Below are 25,983 nucleotides of genomic sequence, written 5' to 3' on the forward strand. Positions count from 1 at the left end.
ATATCACTGCTCCATGTGGCATAACTTCTTTGATGATGAATGGTCCGAACCACTTGGATTTCAGATTACCTGGAAACAATCTTAATCTATAATTAAATAACAATACCTGTTGACCAAGCTGAAAATTTCTTTTTGACAACTTTTTGTCATGATAAATTTTTACTCTTTGCTTATAAAGCTTGGAATTCTCATAAGCTTGAAACCACAATTCCTCCAATTCATGGAGTTGGAGCTTCCTGTGTTCACTAGATGCATTTGAATCGAAGTTCAAAAACTTTAATGCCCAATAAGCTTTAGCTTCCAACTCAACAGGTAGGTGACAAGATTTGCCATAGACCAATTGGAAAGGAGTAAGTCTTGTAGGAGCTTTGTATGTTGTTCTGCATGCCCACAAAGCTTCATCTAGCTTTTGGGACCAATCCTTCCTTGATTGAGCAACTGTTTTTTCTAATATTTTCTTAACTTTCATATTAGAAACTTCAGCTTGCCCATGTGGTAAGGCGAAGCTACCTTGTGTTTGACACTGTAGTGTTGGAGGACTTTTGTGAGTTAGACATTACAAAAATGAGATCCTCCGTCACTTATTAGTACCCTGGGTGTGCCAAACCTTGAGAAGATATTATTTCTTAGGAAGCAAATAACAATTTTTGCATTTGCATGTTGTACCACTACTGATTCAACCCATTTTCTTACATAGTCCACAACCAATAAAATGTATTCATGTGAGTAAGATGAAAGAAATGGACCTATGAAATCTATCCCCCCAGTAGTCAAAAGCTTCGACTTCCAACATACTTTGCAGTGGCATTTCATTCCTTTTGGAGAGTCCACCTATTCTTTGACATTTGTCACATCTTTGGTGTGTTTTATGGCTCTAGCTCATGCTGTTGAGGTGCCTGGGTTGTAAAACTTTCATTATCCCCCACAAAAGAAGGTCGGGCTCCAGGCCAGGCCACCTTCTCAATGAATTGCTCTACACTCATAATTGGCCTTTGCTGAGCCAGTTCTTGCAAGCTTTGCATAATGAGAATTTTTCCTTCAAACAAGCTTTGCAATTTGGCATCTAAAGTCTAGGAGCTCAGGGCAGATGGGTCTGCTACAGCTAGAGGTGGGGCTGAAGTAGAAGATGCAGGGATGCCAACTATCGGTGCAAAGGAAGAGAGTCCACCTGTTCTTTGACATTTGTCACATCTTTGGATGTATTCATGAGCATCTTTGCACAAGGTAGGCCCATAAAAACCAGATTGGAGAACCTTGACAACAGTCCTCTCTCCATTATAATGGCCTCCATAAGGTGAACTATGGCAATGTTGTAGTATGCTTCTTGCCTCCTCCTGAGTTACACACCTTTGTAGGAGATTGGTTGCTCCAATTTTAAATAGATAAGGATCATCCCACACAAAATATTTAGCATCCCTGAAAATTTTCTTCTTTTGGTGCCAGGTTAGAGCATCAGGGAGTGCACCAACTGCTTTAAAATTAGCCATCTCAGCAAACCATGGCCTTATTGAAATGTTAAATAGCTTCTCGTCAGGAAACTCTTCTTGAATCTCAGGTCCTTGTGTGGCCACCTCATCAATAGTCATCCTAGAAAGATGATCAACTACATGATTTTCACTTCCCTTTTTATCCTTTATTTCCAAATCAAATTCCTACAACAATAGAATCCAACAGATAAGTTGGGGTTTAGAATTAGCTTTAACCGACATATATCTTATAGCAGCATGATCAATAAAAACCACAACTTTAGATCCTATCAAATAAGATCTAAATTTTTCCAAAGCATATACTATTGCAAGAAATTCTTTCTCAGTTGTGGCATAATTAATTTGAGCTTCGTTTAAAACCTTGCTTGCATAGTGTATGACATGAAAAATTTTATTTTTCCTTTGACCCAGAACTGCTCCTACTGCATAATCACTTGCATCGCATGTTATTTCAAAATCTAGTGTCCAATTTGGAGCAGTGATTAAGGGTGCAGAGATCAATTTCTGTTTCAAAGTATCAAAAGCTTCAAAACATAATTTATCAAAATGAAATGAAACTTCTTTATTCGAAAGATTGCTCAATGGCTTGGCAATTTTAGAAAAATCTTTGATGAAAACGCTTGTAGAATCCAGCATGTCCTAAAAAACTTCTAATGCCTTTGACATTTACTGGTGGTGGCAATTTTTCAATGACTTCCACCTCAATGCCATGCACCAAGATTTTATGACCCAACATAATGCCTTCAGTCACCATAAAGTGGCATTTCTCCCAATTGAGTACCAGGTTTGTTTCAACACACCGCTTCAGTACAGTGTCAAGATTAGACAAACATATATCAAAAGAAGAGCCAAAAACAAAGAAATCATCCATAAATACTTCGATACTTTTTTCAATAAAATTAGAGAAAATAGAAAGCATGCACCTTTGGAATGTCACAGGAGCGTTACGCAGACATATATCAACTACTCCTATGTTGTCTTGCAAAATTTCACCAGTCTCTTTTCTTCTTCATTAGAGGGTTTTGAATTGATGATGACTGGTGTCATACCCTAATTTCGTCCGGGGATTATTACTTGATGACATGCAACCTTTGGTTAGCCGCTTTGACATACTTGGCGTCCTTTGTTGCACAATAAATGAAGTCCCGAGACGTGTCAGAAATCAAAAGGAAGCAGGCTTGCGCGATCCGTGAAATTTCGTAATGTGGCGAAAATCGAAAAGAGGTGTTTTTGCGCAATCCGTGAGTTTCCGTAACTTCTTCGAAAGCTAAAAAAGAGTAAATACATAATCCGTAAGGATTCGTAACCTTGCGGAAGGAAAATAAGTATCGTTACGAAATTCGTAAAGTTTCGTAACGTTACGGAAAAAGAATTACAAAAAAAAGTAGAAGGGGGTGCATTTAGTAAAAAGGGGGGTACAAATAGCAATCAAGCCCACTTGGGCCTTCCAGATTCTTCCTCCAGAAGGTTGTTGCTTCTGGAGGAAGCAACCTTGCTCGCCTGGGCGAGCTGGGTGGCAAGCTCCTCCCCTATTTTGCTATAAATATGGGGAGGAGTGAAGGGAGAAGGGGTTCAGCCTTCTTGGCACTTCTTATTCTCTTGAAATTGCTGAGGAGAATTATTTCCGTGAAGAAAATCCAAGCCGAGGCGGTTCCGTAACGTTTCCGTGAGTAATTACGCGAAGATTCTCGACCGTTCTTCAACATTCATCGTTCGTTCTTCGTTTTCTTCAGTCTTCAACGGGTAAGTACCGCAAACCAAGCTTTTCAATTCATTCTATGTACCCGTGGTGGTCCACATTTTGTTTCATGTATTTTTATTCTCATTTTCATTCGCTTTCTATACCCCCTTTTGACGTGCTTCAGTCATTTATTTAAGTCATTTCTCGCCTAATCTAAAAATAAAATAAATTTCCACCGGTTATTTGAATTGCATCATCCGTTAATTTATGTTAAAATGAATTCCGACCGTTCGGTCGTGCCGTAACCACGTTGGAAATCAAAAAAGAGGTAAAATATTAATATAATAATAAAAAAAACACCTTTTAGTAAAATAAAGCAAAAAATCAATCGGACGTTTTTTCTTTGGAATTTCTCATTCTTAATTGAATTGACTAATAACTAAAGTGAAACTAAGGCTAAAATCAACTCGCCTAGTCAAGCTCGTCCACAAAAATAGGATTTTGAAAGTTTTATCATTTCAGTTTCTTACCAAGTAAAATGGATCATTTTTAAGGTCCAACGCCTTAAAATGATCACCTTTCAAGTAAAAGAATCGCTTGATTCACCTTTAAAGAAGAACTACGTAGGTCTGATTTCCTCTTTGATGGAGGGTACGTAGGAGCAAAAGCCCCGCTTTTGTCGACCTCAAAAAATAAAAAGAAATAAAAGTTAAGGTAACACAATTTCCACAATTCTAAAAAATAGGCTGTTGTCCTTCGAGACAAACGTAAGAGGTGCTAATACCTTCCTCAAGCGTAAATTCAACTCCCGAACTTAGAATTTTCATTTTGACTGGTTTCCTTCGGTTTTCCCGACGTTTTCCACAAATAAACGTTGGTGGCGACTCCGCGCATTTTTCCTCCTTTGGAAAGTGCACCCGTGAGCCTCGCCTTCGCTCGACCGCAAAAGGGCATGTTGCGACAGTTGGCGACTCCACTGGGGACCTTTTTGTGAGTTAGGCCTATTTTAAGGAATTGTGGATTTGTGAAACTTCGTGTGTGCATTTGTTGAACTGTGTAAAATGTAAATAATTGTTGTCTATTTCGCATTCTTTACACTGCATTATTCTAAGCACCCACAGGTTTGAGTAAAAAAGGGGCCCTATACCCGGGTTCATGGGAATTTAAGGAGTGGAGGTGAATCTATCATCATGCTAGGTCTCCGACTTGCTTGATAATAGTGAAACCTCGTCTATAGCTTTCTCTCTTTATAATGTGTTGTCGCTGGTATTCCATACTGCCACAATATTATTATCTTGAGTGATGATACCTCTAGAAAACAACCGTGTGAGTTATGAATTGTTAGGGAGTAGTTATTAGAGACCCCTATATATTGTCCTATAGGTTCCCAAATAGGGGCAAAGAGCAAACACGCTCCGTGCCATTTGTTCTCATGCATTTTTTTGGTAAATAGCACTAGTTTATAGTTTTTGCTAGTGGTGTTTGGTTTCTTTAGAGTAATACGTAACCTTTTTAATGCTACGTCGAGGCGCCATCATGCCCAAACGTAGCATTAAAATTGGATCTCTATGGTCTCGTATGTGTGAATTACCCTTTTATGTTGTTTTCTTTCTGTTTCATGCATACGCATTGCATCATTCATGTCGGAGTCTTGATCCACCCCTTGTTTAGGTAAATGATGGGGACAAATCAAAACGGCAAAAGGTTTTATCAAGTCAAGGTTAAAAGTCTAGATGTCACTAGCCTCAAGGAATTGGGACGATTCATGGGACCTCTCCAAAGGCAAGCCTTCCGCAAAGTGTACGGGAAGATTCTAGATTTGACCGCAACGGAGGTATTTACGGAAGCTGTCGTATCCCTCGGCCAATACTATGACCAGTCGTTGAGGTGTTTCACGTTTGGGGACTTCCAAATGGTACCAACTATTGAAGAGTTTGAGGAAATATTAGGATGCCCTCTTGGGGGGAGAAAACCGTATCTTTTCTCCGGCTTTCTTCCTTCCTTGAGCAAGATTGCAGCTGTGGTTGGAGATTCAGCAAAAGAGTTGGATCGCATGAAGCAAACTCGGAACGACGTAGTGGGCCTGCCTCGGAAATACTTGGAAGGCAAGGCAAGGGATATGGCGAGCCAAGAGAAGTGGGGCCCGTTTGCGGATATTTTAGCTTTGTTGATTTTTGGGATTGTCCTCTTTCCAAACGTTGACGGTTTGGTAGACTTAGCCGCCATTGATGCTTTCCTCGCATATCACCATAGCAAGGAAAGTCCAGTGGTGGCTATCTTGGCAGATTTGTTTGACACCTTTGACCGGAGGTGTGAGAAAAATAGTGCACGGATTGTCTATTTTTTACCCTCTCTCTGTGTGTGGTTGGTTTCACACCTATTCCAACAAGACACAAGACACCCGTGTCCGCTTCAAAGTTATCGCTCATGCGCCGGGAAAGGAAGAGTCGATTGGGACCAACATTTGGCGAGGATAGGGGGCAGCGCAATCAATTGGTTTCCTCGTTGGAAGGAAGGCAAGGAAGGAGTTCTTTTCTCGTGTGGGGACTACCCTAATGTTCCATTGATAGGGACTAGGGGTTGTATTAATTATAATCCCGCACTCGTCATAAGATAGCTAGGGTACCCCATGAGGGGAGCGCCAACGGAAGGGAGTCTCTCACCTTTCCTTGCGAAAGATTTAGGCACGCAAGGTCTCAAGGTTATACAAAGAATCCACAAGGCGTGGAGGAGTCCGTAGAGGAAAGACAAGGAGCTTAGGGGCATCCGTAACGGCGTCATCGGAGGTTATCATGGATGGCTAAAAATTCACACGCGAGGATTAGATTGGCTCTCCAAGTTGAAAGTTATCGATGAGGAGAACTTCGAAGCTCCGGAGGAAGATGAAGAAGTCCGAGCTCTAAAATTAGAGCTAGGGAAGGCAAGACTCGCCAAGGAGAAGTTCAAATCAGCTGCTACGCACATCCGGAAAGAGTGCACCGAGTTACAAGAGGAAAACACGGCCACTGCAAGAGCCCTTGAACAAGAAACCAAAAGGGCCCGCAAGGAGGAATATGGCCGAGAGAAATTCCGAGGAGCATTGTGGGGTAGCAACAATGAGCTCAAGCTCCGAAGAGAGGAAAGAGACTGGTCACGGGTGCATGGCATGATCTTAAAAGAAGAGTTAGCTACGTGCGCAAGATCCAAGAGGAGTTTGGCTCAACACTTGGAAGCCACGGAGCAAGGCATGCTAGCTATCATAGGGCAATACAAGGAAGAGTTGAACCAGTCTGTGGCCCATGAACAAAAGCTAGTGGAGGATTTTGCCCAAGTGTACGCCGAAAAAGAAGCAAGAGGGAGGGTGATTGATGCATTGCATCAAGAAGCGACTATATGGATGGATAGGTTCGCCTTGACCTTGAATGGAAGTCAAGACCTCCCGCGTCTATTAGCCAAAGCAAAAGCCATGGCCGAAGTGTGTACGGCCCCCGAGGAGATTCATGGGCTAATCAATTACTGTCAACACATGATTGATTTGATGGCCCACATAATTAGAAACCGTTAGGTTCTCTTGTAACACCTTTGTATAATCTTGGCTAGATGAAAGCTTTGTTCTTTTTATAAAATGAGAAGTTCTGAACTCATCACGTTATCTAAAAAACCCTTGGGGTGGATCCAAGTCTCCGATCATTCATTTGCATATTCATGTTTTGGCGGCATACTCACCTTTGTTTATTTCTTTAGGAATTTCGTCATAACTAAGAAAACACCAAGGCACCCCTATAACACTCGATCCAAAAAAATGGATAATGAAGAGGGCGTGCAGGAATAGATGAAGGCCGATCTATCGGCCTTAAAAGATCAAATGGCTTCCATCTCGGAGGTCATGTTAAAACTCCAGAAAACTATAGAGGATAAAGCCACGGCAACCGCCTCCAGTACAGTTAGGGAAGCGGAGCCGGTGCTGCAGCCCGCCTTAAATCCGGGCCAAGACTGAAACACGGCAGTGTTTGGCCGAAGGTATAGTCCGCAAGCTTACCCCTATGGCTTGCCTCCGGACTTCACTCCCCGTGCCACCCCGGAAGATTTAAGCCAAGCCCCTACTTTCGAGGGGCAACTCCCACCTTATGACGACTATCCCGGGCAAGACGATGAGGAAGGAGATACCCATCTTGGCCCCCTGCTCCACCTCAAAGATCCGTCCCCCCATGAACTACCCCAACCGAACATAGTCCGCCATATCCCGGCTTCACCCACACCCGTAAAAGAATCTGTTCCCTTCGCGGAAGATAAGGGAAAGATTGAGGCGCTTGAAGAGAGGTTAAGAGCAGTCGAGGGCCTTGGCAATTACCCATTCTCGAATTTAGCAGATTTATGTCTCGTGCCCAACATCGTCATCCCTCCCAAGTTCAAAGTACCAGACTTTGATAAGTACAAAGGGACGACATGTCCAAAAGTGCATCTCCGGATGTATTGCCAAAAGATGGGGGCGTATTCCGCGGACGAAAAGTTGTTGGTCCATTTCTTTCAAGACAGCTTGGCCGGAGCAGCTGTAGCATGGTATACCAATCTGGAAGCTTCCCAGATCCGATCATGGAAGGACTTGGCAACTGCCTTCATTTGGCAGTACCAGTACAATACGGACATGGCTCCCGATCGGAACCAGCTTCAGAGTATGACTAAGCGAGAGCATGAGTCCATTAAGGAATATGCCCAAAGATGGAGAGATCTCGCAGCCCAAGTCGTACCGCCCATGACGGAGAGGGAGATGATCACAATTATGGTAGATACGTTACCCACATTCTACTATGAAAAGCTGATAGGCTACATGCCAGCTAACTTTGCGGATCTCGTCTTCGCCGGAGAAAGGATTGAATCCAGACTACGAAAAGGCAAGTTCGAATATGCTTCCAATATGGCCCCCAACAACAACAGAAGAGCCCCAGTAGTGGGCGCGAGGAAAAAGGAAGGAGACACTCACGCGGTCACTACCGCCCCGACGTGGATGAAAGCACCCCAAAATATCCAAAGCTCATACCAGCCCAATCCCCCAAATTTTTTAATCCGAGCCGGGAATTCCCTCCCGACTCAAGTAAAAGGACCGCCCGCGACAGAAAGAACGCCGGCCCAACGCACAGCTCCAGCCACGCCCCGGCCAGTCAATAATACAGCCCCCGACACGAGCTATAATAATACACAGTGCCCATACTAGAAGGATAATTTCTCTCCTATTCCCATGGCATACTCCGAGTTATGGCCTTCATTATTGGAGAATCATTTGGTGGTGGCCACACCTGGGAAGGTCTTCCAGCTACCCTACCCCAAGTGGTACGACCCAGGTGCCAAGTGTGTGTACCATAGTGGAGCTCCCGGACACGATATTGACTCCTGCATCCCGTTCAAGTATAAGGTGCAACACCTGATTAGTGCCGGCTGGCTATCGTTTCAGGAGGAAGGCCCAAATGTTAAAACCAACCCGCTAGCTAGTCATGGAGGGGCTAGCGTGAACGCCGTCAAAGAGGATGGGCCATCGCGGGCAAAGAGATTAAGAGAGGTGGCTACTTCTAGACGCTTCATCTATCAATCACTGCAAGCGGCGTGCATGGTCTCCCGTGGTGGAGACGAAAGGGATGAATGTTTGTTTCACCTCGGGGAGTTGCATGACATGGAAACCTGTCCCGTGGTGGAAGAATTGCTTCAGTGGCTCATGGATTGCGGGCAGCTTGAAGTGTCCATAGGAGGGAAGGAAGAACCACAAATTTGCATGCAGTCAGAAGAGAAGAAGGTTCCTCTAACCCCCAAGGCCCTAGTGATATGTTTTACTAGGAAAGGGACCGGCTCCACACCCATATACCCCCGGACGACACCCAAGCCAAAGAGTTGCAACCGAAGTTGACTCCCTGTCAGCTAAGGTAACCAACATCACCGGCCTCAGTGGCGTAACCCACAGTGGTCGGGTGTTCGCTTCCCCTCACCCGGCGGAATTGCCCTCCAAAGGGAAAGCGCCCATGGTCCAAGAGCCCATAGACGTAGCCACCCCCTCGGAAAAAGTAGATCCTCCAGTGGTAAGAGGGGCTGAAAAGAAAGAAGGTCTTCAAGGAAAAACAATGACTTTAGAAGAGGCCCATGAGTTCCTCCGCCTCATCCAACAAAGCGAATTTAAGGTAGTCGAGCAACTGAATAAAACTCTAGCAAGGATCTCGTTGCTTGAACTACTCATAAACTCCGAGCCTCATCGTGCGCTGTTGATAAAGGTCCTTAACGATGCCCATGTAGCACATGATATCTCAGTGGAGGGTTTCGAAGGCATCGTTAATCATATAACCACCAAAAATTATATCGCATTTGCGGAAGAAGAGATTCCCGTTGAGGGGAGAGGACACAACAAGGCTCTACATGTGTCGGTAAGATGTATGGACCACGTTGTCGCAAAGGTACTTATCGACAATGGATCAAGTTTGAATGTGATGCCGAAGACCACTTTGGAAAAGCTTCCTTTTAGTGCGTCACGTTTAAAACCGAGCTCGATGGTAGTGCGAGCCTTTGATGGTACTCGGCGGGAAGTGATGGGGGAAATCGACATTCCCATTCAGATAGGCCCCCACACTTGCGACGTGGTGTTTCAAGTAATGGATATAAATCCCGCCTATAGCTGCCTCTTGGGAAGACCTTGGATTCATGCACTGGGAGTGGTCCCTTCAACGCTTCACCAGAAATTGAAGTTCGCAGTAGGTGGACTTTTAGTGATAGTGTCGGGTGAAGAGGATATGTTAGTGAGCTGCCCTTCCTCCGCCCCATACGTAGAAGCGGTGGAAGAATCATTGGAAACGGCTTTCCAATCCTTTGAGGTGGTGAGTTGCGCCTCTGTGGAGCCAAGTCCGTTGCTACCTTCTCTCTCCAACGCGGCCATAATGGTGGCGCGTGTTATGCTCAGGAACGGATTTGAGCCCGGAATGGGTCTAGGCAAGGACGGCCTTGGAAATGCCGATGTAGTCGATATCAAGGGAAATCCATATAAATATGGATTAGGGTATGAACCCGGGATGCCGGGGAGGAGGAATGTGCCGTCAAGACTTCGGGCGGATAGGGTATGGCCCGGCCGTATTAGCCAGTGTTTCACCAGCGCTGGAATGGTGTCCGAGGAGGAGGTGGCCGCGATAGAAGAGGAGTTCCCTCAAGACCCACCAAGTTTTGTGCAACCATGCCACCTCGATTCCCAAGTGGGGAACTGGCGCGTAATAAGCCAGTCAGAAGTCTATACCGCTGATTCAATGTAATTAGAGCCTATAGATTTCCTTTCTCTTTTGTTTTGTGAAACCTACCTTATTAAATAAACAAAGAGATGTTGTTTCATCTATTCTTGCAGTTCCACCTTTTCTCATATCATTTTGCTTGTTTTTGTTTCTTTTGTCTTGTTTGGTATATATATGAGGGTCGATTCTTTGAGGATCCTAACAACGAGGGTTTGACAATCGATTTCGATCGAGATATAAGCCAAACGATAAACGAGGAAGAGGAAGAGGACGTCTTTTCACCAGAGTTGGAAAGGTTGGTCACTCAGGAAGAACGTGAAATGAAGCCTCACCAAGAAGAAACCGAATTGGTAAACTTGGGGACCACAGAGGAAAAGAAAGAAGTAAAGGTAGGAATCGGTATGACCACGCCTATCCGCCAAGGCTTGATAACCCTTCTTGAAGAGTATCAAGATGTCTTTGCGTGGTCATATCAAGACATGCCCGGTCTGGATTCCGACATTGTGCAGCATAAGTTGCCTTTGAATCCTGGGTCTTCCCCGGTTAAGCAAAAGTTACGAAGAATGAGACCCGAGATGTCTTTAAAGATTAAAGAAGAAGTAAGGAAGGAATTTGATGCAGGGTTCTTAGCTGTAGCTCGGTACCCAGAGTGGGTGGCCAACATTGTCCCAGTCCCAAAAAAGGACGGCAAGGTTCGAATATGTGTAGACTACCAGGACTTGAACCGAGCCAGTCCTAAAGAAAATTTTCCCCTGCCACACATTGATATATTGGTAGATAATACAGCCAAGTTCGCCCTTTTCTCATTTATGGATGGTTTCTCGGGGTATAATCAAATAAAGATGGCACTTGAAGATGTAGAGAAGACCACTTTCGTCACCCTATGGGGGATGTTCTGCTATAAAGTGATGGCCTTCGGGCTGAAAAATGCTGGGGCAACCTATCAGCGTGCCATGGTGGCGTTGTTCCATGATATGATGCATAAGGAAATAGAGGTCTACGTATATGACATGATTGCCAAGTCTCGGACTGAGGACGAACACCTTGTCAATCTGCGTAAGCTGTTTGGAAGGTTGCAGAAATATCAATTAAAACTAAACCCAACCAAATGCACCTTCGGGGTAAAGTCGGGGAAGTTGCTAGGATTTATCGTAAGTCAGAAAGGGATAGAGATAGATCCCGAGAAAGTGAAGGCCATCCTTGAAATGCCGGAACCACGCACGGAGAAGCAGGTTTGGGGGTTTTTGGGCAGGTTGAATTATATCGCGAGATTTATCTCGCAACTCACCCCTACCTGTGAGCCCATTTTTAAGCTATTACGTAAGAACCAGGCGGTCCTGTGGAACAATGACTACCAAGAGGCCTTCGAGAAGATCAAACAGAGTCTCGCAAATCCCCCGGTGCTCATGCCACCTGTAACAGGAAGACCTCTTTTCCTGTACATGATCGTGTTGGACGAGTCTATGGGGTGCGTGTTGGGTCAGCATGATGATTCTGGGAAAAAGGAGCAACCCATCTACTATCTGAGCAAGAAGTTTACCGCATGTGAGATGAATTACTCAATGCTAGAAAGGACGTGTTGTGCTCTGGTATGGGCATCACATCGGCTTAGGCAGTACATGCTCAGCCATACCACGTGGCTTATTTCCAAAATGGATCCCGAGAAATACATCTTTGAGAAACCGGCCCTCACAGGACGAATCGCTAGGTGACAGGTACTATTATCTGAATTCGATATCGTTTACGTCACCCAAAAGGCGGTAAAGGGAAGTGCCTTAGCGGATTATTTGGCCCAGCAACCCCTCCAGGATTATCGGCCGATGCACCCCGAATTCCCAGATGAAGATATCATGGCCCTGTTTGAAGAGAAGCGGGCGCATGAGGACATAGACAAATGGATTGTTTGCTTCGATGGGGCATCTAATGCTTTGGGCCACAGAGTAGGGGCAGTCCTTGTATCCCTGGATGATCAGTGTATTCCTTTCACGGCTAGGCTAGGTTTTGATTGCACCAACAATATGGCCGAGTACGAAGCATGCGCCCTCGGGGTTCAGGCGGCCATTGATTTTGATGTAAAACTACTCAAGGTGTATGGAGACTCAGCTTTGGTGATACGCCAGTTGAAAGGAGAATGGGAAACTAGGGATCCGAAGTTGATACCCTATCAAACTCATATCTTGAGGTTAGCCAAGTACTTTGACGACATTCCCTTCCACCACATACCTCGGGAAGAGAATCAAATGGCTGATGCATTAGCCACCTTGGCATCCATGTTTCAACTTGCCCCACACGGGGATCTGCCGTACATCGAATTCAAATCTCAAGGCAGGCCGGCATATTGTTATGCAATAGAGGAAGAGCGGGATGGGAAACTGTGGTATTTCGACATCAAACAGTATATCGAGAACAAAGAATACCCACCAGGGATTTCTGACAATGAAAAAAGGACGTTGAGGAGATTGGCTACTGATTTCTTTGTAAGTGGTACCATCCTGTACAAACGAAACCACGACATGACCCTCCTACGATGCGTAGATGCCAAAGAGGCGAACTTCATGATTGAGGAGATCCACGAGGGTTCCTTTGGGACACATGACAATGGGCATGCAATGGCCAGAAAAATCCTTAGGCCCGGTTATTACTAGCTCACTATGGAAAGTGATTGCTGTGCTCATGTAAGGAAGTGTCATAAATGTCAGGCATACGCGGACAATGTCAATGTTTCGCCACATCCTCTGAACGTTATGTCCTCTCCTTGGCCTTTTTCCATGTGGGGAATAGATGTCATTGGGGCCATCGAACCCAAAGCGTCGAATGGTCACCGCTTCATTCTTGTGGCGATAGATTACTTCACCAAGTGGGTCGAAGCGACTTCTTATACTGATGTCACGAGAAGTGTGGTAGTCAGATTCAAAAAGAAAGAGCTGATTTGTCGATACGGACTCCCCATGAATATCATCACTGACAATGGCACCAATCTGAACAACAAGATGATGCAGGAAATGTGCGAGGATTTCAAGATCCAGCATCATAACTCCACCCCTTATCGGCCAAAGATGAATGGGGCCGTAGAGGCTGCGAATAAAAATATTAAGAAGATTGTTCAGAAGATGACAGGGTCATACAAAGATTGGCATGAGATGTTGCCTTTCACCCTGCACAGATATAGAACCTCGGTACGAACTTCTACTGGGGCAACGCCGTATTCCTTAGTTTATGGGATGGAAGCAGTACTCCCATTTGAGGTAGAGGTTCCTTCTCAGAGGATAATAGCGGAGTCAGGCCTAGAAGAATCAAAGTGGGCCCAAGCATGCTACGACCAACTCAATCTTATTGAAGGTAAGCGTTTGGCAGCCATGAGCCATGGGCGTCTATATCAACGAAGGATAAAGAACGCATTTGACAAAAAGGTACGCCTGCGCAAGTTCAACTAGGGGGACCTCATGCTAAAGAAGATGTCCCACGCTGTTAAGGATAATCGAGGCAAGTGGGCCCCGAATTATGAAGGACCTTTTGTGGTGAAAAGAGCTTTTTCTGAGGGTGCTCGGATACTCACCCACATGGATGGCAAGGAGCTGCCCTCGCCCGTGAACTCCGATGTAATTAAACGATATTACGCTTGAAGTCTGGGGCAATCGAGAAGACCGTTGCATGTTTTTATTTCTGAGTTTTTCTCGTTCTTCTTGGTTTCCTCTAGGGATTCCCATTCACTGTATTTGTCTCGTTTCTTTGAAAAGAAAAGATGGGCGAGGTTTCAGTCCTCCCTTTGGTTTCAAACCTTGTGTTTTAGATTTGTTATAACTTGAGCCCTCTTCACTCGGTGTGTGGGGTGCCCCAAACGCTTATTTCAAATTGAATCTAACCAGCCTTTACTAAAATAAAATCATTGCATTAGAAACATTCATACATGCACATGAACATGCATATCTTGTGATAGCAAGGAGCAGAATCGTCTCAGGCCATGGTAAGAAGTCAAGACGAGTTGACAGCAGAAGTCAACCAAGGTAAGACGATGGCCAGTCACGATTGGCTATGTATTGTTTGTCTCATACTTGCAGGTACTTAGGGATGGAGGCGAATGGAGGACAGGGTCATGGCTGACCGTTGTCCCTTCCCGGCGCTAGATAAGCAGAGAACGTCGCTGCATGGCAGCCCAGTATCCTTTGAATTCACAGTATTTTATTATTATTATTTGTTTTAAATAAAGTAATCGACGCCTAAATTCTAACTTAAGTAGATTCAAGTAGGCAAAACGCTAACCCATAAGAGGGGGGGGGGGCATGGTTAATGTTTCTCAAAAGAAAAAAAAAAGGGTATAGGTTAGCTCGCCTGGGCGAGCAAACCCTGTACGAAATTATAAAGGGGTGGAGGGGGAACGTTTTCTTCACCCAAAACTCTTCCCCCTCATTTCAAAAACCCCCAAGCTCACGGAAACTACGAGAACAGTAGCCCCCGAGCTTCCATTGTTGAGTTTTTTGCTTCCCTTTTCACGCTTTAATTCACTCCAACAAGTAAGTATTCAATCCTTGAGTTTTTTGCTTCCTATTGGAGTATTTTCTTCATCTTTTGGTGCTCTAAATTGTGAGAACATGCTTATATTTGTGGGGCAATTTTGGTCTATTTTTTATGCTTGATTTCTTGAGTTGAGGATTTGAATGAGGAGGCCTTAGGCCTATGATGTATTCTGAAGCAATGGGGCATGCCACATTGTCCCCATTCTCTTGCAATTTATGTCCAAACGTGCGCCCACCAAGTGCTCGGTGAAATGCCCCAATGATATATGGATATGATTTTGCAAAATTGGGATGGTGGGACTGTTTTATGTATGTAGTGACAGCATAGGAGAGTCAAAATAGGTACCCAAATGCGATTTCAAGTTTAGGAACCCAAACTTTTTAGCTTCAATGCAAGAAGACATACTCATGGCTAGGAATCCAAAATTTGGTTTTAGAATTAGAAAAGCATGAAAAATAAGACTTGCTTGTGAGAGTTTTTATTTGAATTTGGGCTGCCCCATGTTTGATACTTTGCACCTAAGTAACGTGGGAAATGCTTTTCAATGGTACGTAGATATATGTGAAAATATAAGAGGCATGGGATTCCTTGCCGAGTGTGAATGATTATCTTCCTAAATGAATGTATGATAGCAGGGGATTCCCTTTTGAATGCAAGTGTGTGCATAATGTAAATAGCTTGCCATAATGAATAAATGTGAGTGAAACAATAAAAATTTGTATGATATATATTTCAAACATATGTAGGTAGTTTGTAAATAGCAAATGTTTAGGATATAAATTAAGTGAGTTTTGACGCAATGCCTTAGGCGTGAGAATGCATGTTCTTTTCAAATGCATATATGTATGACAATTAAAATGTGTTGGATGGCCTCTATGTTGATATAAATAGTAGGATATTCCACACATACGTGTTTCAGCTGTTTCGGGGTGAGGGGTCATTTCGTTCTAAAATCAGAGAGATTAGCATGACATTTTTTGCGTTAAGATAAGCATTATCTTGTAAAGCTAACTTCTAAATGTTTGTTCTCGCAGGAAATGGCTCCGAGGAAGCTTGCCTCAAAGAGATCTAGGAAGGATAAAGCGGCTGAAGGAACCAGTTCCGCTCCCGAATATGACAGCCACCATTTTAGGAGCGCTGAGCACCAGCAGCGCTTCGAGGCCATCAAGGGATGGTCATTTCTCCGGGAGCGACGCGTCCAGCTCAGGGACGACGAGTATACCGACTTCCAGGAGGAGATAGTTCGCCGGTGTCATACCCTAATTTCATCCGGCGACCTTTGCTTGATGACAGGCGACCTTTGTTTGGTCCTTGTAAGGTGCTTGGCACCCATCATTAGGCAATTTGTGAAATTCCGGGACATGCCGGAAAACAAAAGAAAATATTGATGCACAATCCGTAAGGTTCCGTAACACCCTGGAAATCAAATGGAAGCATCATTGCATAAATAGTGGGGTTCCGTAACATTCCGTGAGTCAAAAAGGGGATGATTATGTAATCCGCAAGGTTCCGTAACATTACGGAAAGAAAACAAGTATCGTTACGAAATTCGTAAGTTTCCGTAACTTTACGAAAAAAGAATCACCAAAAAAGGGCAGGGGGTGTACTTAGTAAAAATGGGGGTGTAAATAGCAGTCTGGCCCACTTGGGCCTTCTAGAAGGTTCCTCCAGAAGGCTTTTGCTTTTGGAGGAAACAACCTGGCTCGCCTGGGCGAGCTGGGCGGCAACCATCTCCCCTATTTTGCTATAAATAGGGGAGGAAGTGAAGAAGAAAAGGGTTCAGCCCCTTAGGCACTTCTCTCTCTTTCGAATTTGCTTGGAAAAATTGTTTTCGTGAAGAAAATCTAAGCCGAGGCGCTTTCGAAACGTTTCCGTAACGTTTCCGTGAGGAATTTCGCAAAGGTTTCGACCGTTCTTCGACGTTCTTCATTCGTTCTTCATCGTTCTTCGATCTTCAACGGGTAAGTACCTCGAACCAAGCTTTTCAATTCATTCTATGTACCCGTGGTGGTCCACATTGTGTTTTGTGTATTTTTATTCTCGTTTCATTTACTTTTTATACCCCTTTTGACGTGCTTAAGCCATTTTACTTAAGTCATTTCTTGCTTAACCTAAAAATAAAATAAATTTCCACCGATCGTTTGAATTGTATTATCCGTTAACTTTGGTTAAAATGAATTCCGACCGTTCGGTCGTGCCGTAACCACGTTGGAAATAAAAAAGATGTAAAATAATAATATAATAATAAAAAAAATGTCTTTTAGTAAAATAAAAGTGGAAAATCAATCGGACGTTTTCTCTTTGGGATTTCTCATTCTTAATTGAATTGACTAATAACTAAAGTGAAACTAAAGCTAAAATCAACTCGCCTAGTCAAGCTCGTCCATAAAAATAGGTTTTTGAAGTTTGTCATTTCAATTTCTTACTAAGTAAAATGGATCATTTTCAAGGTCCAACGCCTTAAAATGATCACTTTTTAAGTAAAAAGAATCACTTGATAAGAAAGAACTACGTAGGTCTGATTTCCTCATCGCAAATTGAGGAATACGTAGGAGCAAAGGGAAACACCCTTGTCGACCACAAAAAGAGAAAAATATAAAAAGGGTATAAAGGATGTAAGGACATAAAAGGGAACATAAAAATCAAAAGTCATGTTTGCACATTCGATTAAAGGTTGTCGTCCCTTGTGACGGACGTGTGGGGTGCTAATACCTTCCCCGTGCGTAAATACAACTCCCGAACCTTTCACTTAAAAGTTCGTAGATCGCGTCTTTTCTGGTTTTTCCGACGTTTTCCTCAAATAAACGTTGGTGGCGACTCCGCGCGTATTCCTTTCGTGGAACACGCATCCCGCGAGTCACGCGTCGCCCTCCCGCCGAAGGGTAGGTTGCGACAGTCGGCGACTCCACTGGGGACTGTTTTTAAAGAGTTAGGCCATTTAATCTTGTGCAATGTTTTACCGTGACTTATCCCTTTGTTAGTTTCCATTCATTATGTTCTTGTGTATATAAGCTCTTTGTTGCTTTTAGTGCGTTTTAAAATGTATGCATGAAGTAAATATTTATTCATTTGATGCACACAAACACCAACACTATTTGCACACACTGTGAGTGAAAAAAAAAAGGGCCCTATACCCGGGTTCATGGGAACATAAGGAGTGGAGGCGAATCTGTGATCATGCTAGGTCTTCGACTTGCTTGATTACAATGAACCCTCATCTAGAGCTTTTCTCTTTGAAAACTTATTGTTGCTAGTAGTCCCTACTGCTGCAATATGTTCTTCGAAGAGGATAATACCTCTAGAAACTGTCAAGAGAGATATGACTACCTTGGGGGGTTATCACTAAATGCCTAGTTAGTTCTCTCCCTTATAGGTCCCTTAAATAGGGGCACGGAGCAAACACGTTGCGTGCCATTTTTCACACTGCCATGCATAAGTATCATATATCCTTTTGCTCATGTTCAGTGAATATTGTCATACTATGTACATTCCCGCATTGTGTCTTTTGCATAAGCATCCCATATGGGTTCTGTCTTGATCCCTTCTGTGAACAAACCAACGGAGGGTCCGGGTCGCCTTCTTAAAAACGTACGTTGGGGCACTTTGCTACCCCTAGACGTTGTATCTAAGAAGGGGACAAATTCCTCGGACCCCCGCATTCCTAGATTGCATCTGTGTCATATGCATTCCTTCATGCATTCATCCATTTCACCCATGAGATATCGGAGTTTTGATTTGCACCGGCTTTTTGTCTCACCTTAGTAAGCATGGGAACAAATCAAACCGGCAAGAGGTTTTACCAAGTCAAGGTTAAAAGCCTAGATACCACCAGCATCAAGGAATTAGGGCGGTTGATGAAACCTCTCCAAATGCAAGCCTTCCGCAAGACTTACGGAAAGATCTTAGAGTTGACCACAACAGAGGTATCCATAGAAGCTATTGCATCACTCACCCAATACTACGACCAGCCTTTGAGATGCTTCATGTTCGGAGACTTCCAATTGGTACCAACCATTGAAGAATTTGAGGAAATTCTAGGATGTCCTCTCAGGGGAAGAAAACCAAACCTTTCCTCCGGGTGTCTCCCCTCTTTGAGCAGAATTGCAACTGTGGTCAAGGATTCAGCAAGAGGTTTGGACCGCATAAAACAGACTCGAAACGGCATAGCGGGCCTACCACGGAAGTACCTAGAAGATAAGGCGAAGGATATGGCAAGTCAAGGGGATTGGGTCCCGTTTATGGATGTGTTAGCGTTGCTAATTTTTGGGGTCGTCCTCTTTCCAAACGTGGATAGTTTGGTGGACCTAGCAGCAATCGACGCTTTCCTTGCATACCACCATAGCAAGGAAAGTCCGGTGGTAGCTGTCTTGGCAGATTTATTTGACACATTTGACCGAAGGTGCGAAAAGAGTAGCGCACGGATCATCTGTTGCTTGCCCGCCCTCTGTGTTTGGTTGGTTTCGCACTTGTTCCAGCAAGACACAAGGCATCCATGTCCGCTCCTGAGCCATCGCTCGTGTACTGAAAAGAGGAGAATAGATTGGGACCAGCTTTTGGCCGGGATAGGAGGTAGAACAATCAATTGGTTCCCCCGATGGAAGGAAGGAAAGGAAGGAGTCCTTTTCTCATGTGGAGGATACCCAAACATTCCGCTGATAGGAACGAGGGGTTGTATTAACTACAATCCCGCGCTCGCTATAAGACAACTAGGGTACCCCATGAGGGGAGCACCAACGGAAGAAGGCATGTCTCCTTTCCTTGTGAGGGATTTTGGCGCACAAAATTCCAAGACTATACAAAGAATCCATAAGGCATGGGAAACCCCATTAAGGAAAGATCAAGAACTTAGAGGCATTCGTAATGGCATCATTGGTGGCTACTATGAATGGCTGAAAGTTCATATACGAGGTTTAGATTGGCTCGCCAAGTTAAAAGTCGTCAGCGAAGAGAGTTTTGAGGCACCGGAGGAGGACGAAGAAGTCCAAGCTCTCAAAGGTGAGTTAGGAAAGGCGAGACTTGCCAAGGAGAAGTTCAAGTTGGCTGCTACACACATCCGGAAGGAATATGCCGGATTACGGGAAGAGAATGCAACTACCGCGAGAGCCCTTGAACAAGAGACCAAGAGGGCTCGCAAGGAAGAGTATGGCCGGAATAAATTTTGCGGAGCTCTGTGGGGTAGCAATAGTGAACTCAAGCTGCGAAGGGAAGAGAGGGACCAGTCGCGAGCACATAGCATGGTCTTGAAAGAGGAGTTAGTTGCCTGTTCAAGGTCCAAAAGGAGCTTGTCTCAGCGTTTATGCGAGACGGAGACCAACATGCTAGCTATCATCGCCAAGTACCAAGAAGAGTTAGGTCTAGCCACGGCCCACGAGCATAGGGTCACGGACGAGTATGCCCAAGTATACGCGGAAAAAGAGGCTAGAGGAAGGGTGATTGACTCTTTACACCAAGAGGCAACCATGTGGATGGATCGGTTTGCTCTTACCTTGAACGGGAGTCAAGAACTTCCCCGATTGTTAGCCAAGGCCAAGGCGATGGCGGATACCTACTCCGCCCCCGAAGAAATTCATGGGCTTCTCGGCTATTGTCAGCATATGATAGACTTAATGGCCCACATAATTAGAAATCGTTAGGAAATTTGTATAGGTCTCTCAGACCTTGACTAGATACGACTTTCTTTTTGAAATAAAATGAGTTGGTCCCATGTTTCTACTCCAAAAAGCTTGTGCGAATCAAATCACTCCTGCATTACATCTCTACCATGCATTTTTCTTTCTTTACCCACTCCTCACGTTTGGTTTTTTAGGGAAAAACACCATAACTAAACGCGCCACAAGGCATCCCTATCGCACCAGATCCAAATCTAGAACGATGGGTGATCAAGAGGAGACACAGGAACAGATGAAAGCCGACATGTCGGCTCTGAAAGAACAAATGGCTTCCATGATGGAAGCCATGTTAGGGATGAGGCAGCTCATGGAAAAGAATGTGGCCATCGCTGTCGCTGTCAGTTCGGCTGCCGAAGCAGACCCAACTCTCTTGGCAACTGTGCACCATCCTCCCTCAAACGTAGTAGGACGGGGAAGGGACACACTGGGGCACGATGGCAGCCCTCACCTGGGATACAACCAAGCGGCTTACCCTTATGGATTGCCGCCCAACTACTCACCACCCGTCTTGCAAGACGATGCGGTCCATATTGCTTCTCGCGTCCTTGAAAGAGAACCTCCTCAACAGCCCGACGAGGCCCACAAAGACCCTCAAGACTATGCTCGAAGGGATGTCGAGTTCTATCCCCCGATCCCCGAAGGGCCGGCACCCAGCACGTTGCCTCAACCCAACATCACGACACAACCAATAGTTTTGTCCACGGAAGGACCGCCCCCGGCAACCGAAGAAAAGAGGAAGCTTGATCTCCTCGAGGAAAGATTGAGAGCCGTGGAAGGATTTGGGGACTATCCGTTCGCAGACATGATGGATCTTTGCTTAGTACCCGATGTTGTTATTCCCCCGAAGTTCAAAGTGCCGGACTTTGACAAGTATAAAGGGACGACTTGTCCCAAAAACCATCTCAAGATGTACTGTCGCAAGATGGGCGCACACTCTAAGGATGAGAAGCTTTTAATACACTTCTTTCAAGATAGCTTGGCCGGAGCCACGGTAGTGTGGTACACTAATTTGGAAGCTTCCCGTATGCGTACTTGGAAGGATCTGATTACTGCCTTCCTAAGGCAATATCAGTACAATTCCGATATGGCTCCCGACCGCACTCAACTGTAGAATATGTTCAAGAAAGAGGGTGAAACCTTTAAAGAATACGCGCAGCGGTGGAGAGATTTGGCGGCACAAGTAGCTCCTCCCATGGTTGAGAGAGAGATGATCACCATGATGGTAGACACTCTGCCAGTGTTCTACTATGAGAAGCTAGTAGGTTACATGCCGTCCAGCTTTGCGGATCTAGTATTTGCCGGGGAAAGGATCGAGGTAGGGTTAAAAAGAGGAAAGTTCGATTACGTTTCCTCCACGAGTGCGAATGCCAAAAGAATCGGGGCAACAGGGGCAAAAAGGAAGGAAGGAGATGCCCATGCCGTCTCTTCAACACCCGCGTGGGTCAAACCCCTGCAAACACCTCATGGTACCCATCAGTATGCGCAACATCACCCGAGCTTCTCGGCTCATACCGGGAACGCCTCTAGTTCAACACCCGCGCAGCCTAAGGCACCCACCCAGAGGGAAGCTCCCCAAGTTCCAACTCCGAACACGACTCGCCCGGCCGGTAATTCCAACACGACAAGGAACTTCCCTCCGAGGCCATTTCAAGAATTCACCCCACTCCCAATGACGTACGAAGACCTCTTGCCATCCCTCATCGCCAATCATTTGGCCGTGGTAACTCCCGGAAGGGTCCTCCAACCCCCTTTCCCAAAGTGGTATGACCCTAATGCAACTTGCAAATACCATGGGGGTGTCCCGGGGCATTCCGTTGAAAAATGCTTGGCCCTTAAGTACAAGGTCCAACATTTGATGGATGCTGGGTGGCTGACCTTCCAAGAGGATCGTCCCAATGTAAGAACCAACCCACTCGCCAATCATGGAGGGGGAGCGGTTAACGCCGTTGAGTCCGATAGGCCGCACAAGTCTAAACCTTTAAGGGATGTGGTAACCCCTAGGAGGTTTATCTTTGAGGCCCTACAAAAGGGAGGTGTGATTCCCCATAGTGGGTGTAAGGATGATTCCTGTTTGCTGCATTCCGGCGAGCTGCATGACATGGAAACGTGTTTGGGAGTAGAGGAATTGTTACAGCGGATGATAGATCAAGGTCGACTGGAAGTTGGCAGTGAAGGAAAAGAAGAGCAGTATATATGCATGCAGTCCACAGATGGGAGCAGTGTTGCGAAGCCCAAACCCTTGGTCATATACTTCACTAAAAGCGCAGCTTCGCAAAAGCCCAGACACCCCTTAGTAGCCAAACCTGTTCCTTTCCCGTACCAAAATAGCCACACAGTCCCATGGAGATATACACCTCCGAGGAAGAAGGAAGAAGAAGCCACCGACGTCAGCTCGTTGTCGCCTAAGGTAACAAATATCACGGGAACGAGTGGTATGACCCGCAGCGGTCGTGTGTTTGCGCCTCCGGACCTACCAGTCCAACCCGCGAACGTCAAGGGAAAGGGAAAAGTGGTGGAGGAACAAGATGGCGAAGCACCCCCCGCTTCGAATAAAGATATTCCGGCAAAAGGCCTCCCGGAGAAAAAGGAGGTGTCGCTAGAGGAAGCCAGCGAGTTCCTCCGTATAATTCAGCAGAGCGAATTCAAGGTTATCGAACAGCTCAACAAAACCCCGGCCAGGGTCTCGCTGTTGGAGTTACTTATGAGCTCCGAGCCTCATCGGGCTCTGCTAGTAAAAGTTCTGAACGAGGCCCATGTGGCCCAAGATATCTCGGTAGAAGGTTTCGGAGAGCTGGTCAACAATATCACTGCCAACAACTATCTCGCCTTCGCCGAAGAAGAAATCCCCGCCGAGGGGAGAGGGCATAATAAAGCTTTGCACGTATCAGTCAAGTGTATGGACCATATCGTAGCCAAAGTGCTCATCGATAATGGTTCCAGTTTAAACGTGATGCCTAAGAGCACTTTGGAGAAATTACCTTTCAATGCTTCCCACTTAAAGCCGAGTTCAATGGTGGTTTGCGCCTTCGACGGCACTCCCCGAGAGGTTAGGGAAGAGATCGATCTCCCAGTACAAATAGGCCCTCACACCTGTCAAGTCACCTTCCAAATAATGGATATTAACCCCCCCTACAGCTGTCTGTTGGGGCGCCCGTGGATCCACTCAGTGGGAGTTGTGCCCTCTACACTCCACCAAAAGTTGAAATTCGTAGTGGAAGGGCATTTGGTCATCGTGTCAGGCGAGGAAGACATCTTGGTGAGCTGCCCATCCTCTATGCCTTATGTGGAAGCCGTAGAAGAATCGTTAGAAACCGCTTTCCAGTCTTTTGAGGTGGTCAGCATTTCCTCCGTGGACTCCTTCTCTGGGCAAGCTTGCCTGTCCGATGCAGCAGTAATGATGGCCCGAGTTATGTTGGGGAACGGTTACGAACCCGGAATGGGTTTAGGCAAAGACAACGGCGGCATAACTAGCCTGATAAATGCCAAAGGAAATCGTGGGAAGTAGGGTTTAGGCTATAAGCCCACTCAGGCGGATATGAAGAGATGCACCGCGGGAAGTAAAAGCAGTGGCCAAAGCTCGCAGTTGAGACAAGAAAGTGAAGGAAGCCCGCCCTACCACATAAGCAGAAGCTTTATAAGCGCAGGTTTGGGAGACGAAGGTCAAGTGGTCGCGATATACGAAGATGATGTTCCGAGTACATTGGATTTGGTACAACCATGCCCTCCTGATTTCCAGTTGGGAAATTGGCGAGTGGAGGAACGCCCCAGCATTTACGCAATGAGCATAATGTAAACCTTTACGGTTTTAAAAGCTCTATAGTTGGGCCTAGGCTTTAGAGTTTTTCCTTTTGTTAAGGCTTTGTGTCTTTTGTTTTTGAATTTATAATACAAGGATCTTTCTTCATATGTTCCTACGTCTCTACCCATTCTCATTCATTTGCATGTTTACTTCTTTATTTCTAAAACGGCAGATCTGATGACGAGTCCCCCGAAGGTACTAATACCTGGGACCCGCTTATCAACTTCGAGCAAGAAACGAGTCAAACGGAAGATGAAGGGAACGAGGATGTGGGACTTCCCCCAGAATTAGAAAGAATGGTCGCCCATGAGGACCAAGAAATGGGGCCTCATCAAGAAGAAACAGAGCTGGTAGACTTAGGAATTGGCAGTGGAAAAAGGGAAGTAAAGATAGGTACAGGTATTACCGCACCTATCCGTGAAGAATTAATAATCCTGCTAAAAGACTACCAAGACATCTTTGCTTGGTCATACCAAGATATGCCCGGTTTGAGTTCTGACATTGTACAGCACCAATTACCTCTAAATCCCGAGTGTTCCCCGGTAAAGCAGAAACTGAGAAGGATGAAGCCCGAAGCATCCTTAAAGATAAAAGAAGAAGTGAAGAAGCAATTTGACGCTGGTTTTCTGGCCGTCGCTCGGTATCCAGAATGGGTTGCCAACATTGTACCGGTCCCTAAGAAAGATGGGAAAGTACGAATGTGTGTGGATTATCGGGACCTAAATCGGGCCAGTCCCAAGGACAATTTTCCTTTGCCACACATCGATATCCTCGTGGATAACACGGCCAATTTCGCTTTATTTTCCTTCATGGACGGTTTCTCCGGTTACAATCAGATAAAGATGGCGCCAGAGGATATGGAAAAGACTACCTTTGTCACCCTATGGGGAACATTCTGTTACAAGGTGATGTCCTTTGGACTCAAGAATGCCGGGGCAACTTATCAACGGGCCATGGTAGCTTTGTTCCATGATATGATGCATCAAGAGATCGAGGTCTACGTGGACGACATAATTGCTAAATCTAAATCCGAGGAAGAACACCTTGTCAACCTGCGGAAGTTGTTCGAAAGGCTTAAGAAATATCAATTAAGGTTGAACCCCGCCAAGTGTACCTTTGGGATCAAATCAGGGAAATTACTTGGTTTCATTGTAAGCCAGAAAGGGATAGAGGTAGACCCCGAAAAGGTAAAGGCTATCCTTGAGATGCCAAAACCCCGTACAGAGAGGCAAGTCTGAGGTTTCCTGGGACGCTTGAATTATATTGCCAGATTCATATCGCAGCTCACCGCCATTTGTGAGCCGTTGTTCAAGCTCTTACGCAAAAACCAAACTGATCGCTGGAATGAGGATTGCCAAGAAGCTTTTGGAAGGATCAAGAAGTGCCTTATGAATCCTCCCGTGCTTATGCCACCAGTACCTGGAAGGCCTCTCATTTTGTACATGACAATCTTGGACGAGTCAATGGGGTGTATGCTGGGGCAACATGACGAATCCGGGAAGAAAGAGCGCGCTGTTTACTACCTAAGTAAGAAGTTCACGACCTGTGAGATGAATTACTCCTTGCTCGAAAGAACGTGTTGTGCTTTAGTATGGGCATC

This window comes from Glycine soja, chromosome 17 (assembly GCF_004193775.1).
Source record: "Glycine soja cultivar W05 chromosome 17, ASM419377v2, whole genome shotgun sequence".
Classification (NCBI taxonomy): domain Eukaryota; kingdom Viridiplantae; phylum Streptophyta; class Magnoliopsida; order Fabales; family Fabaceae; genus Glycine; species Glycine soja.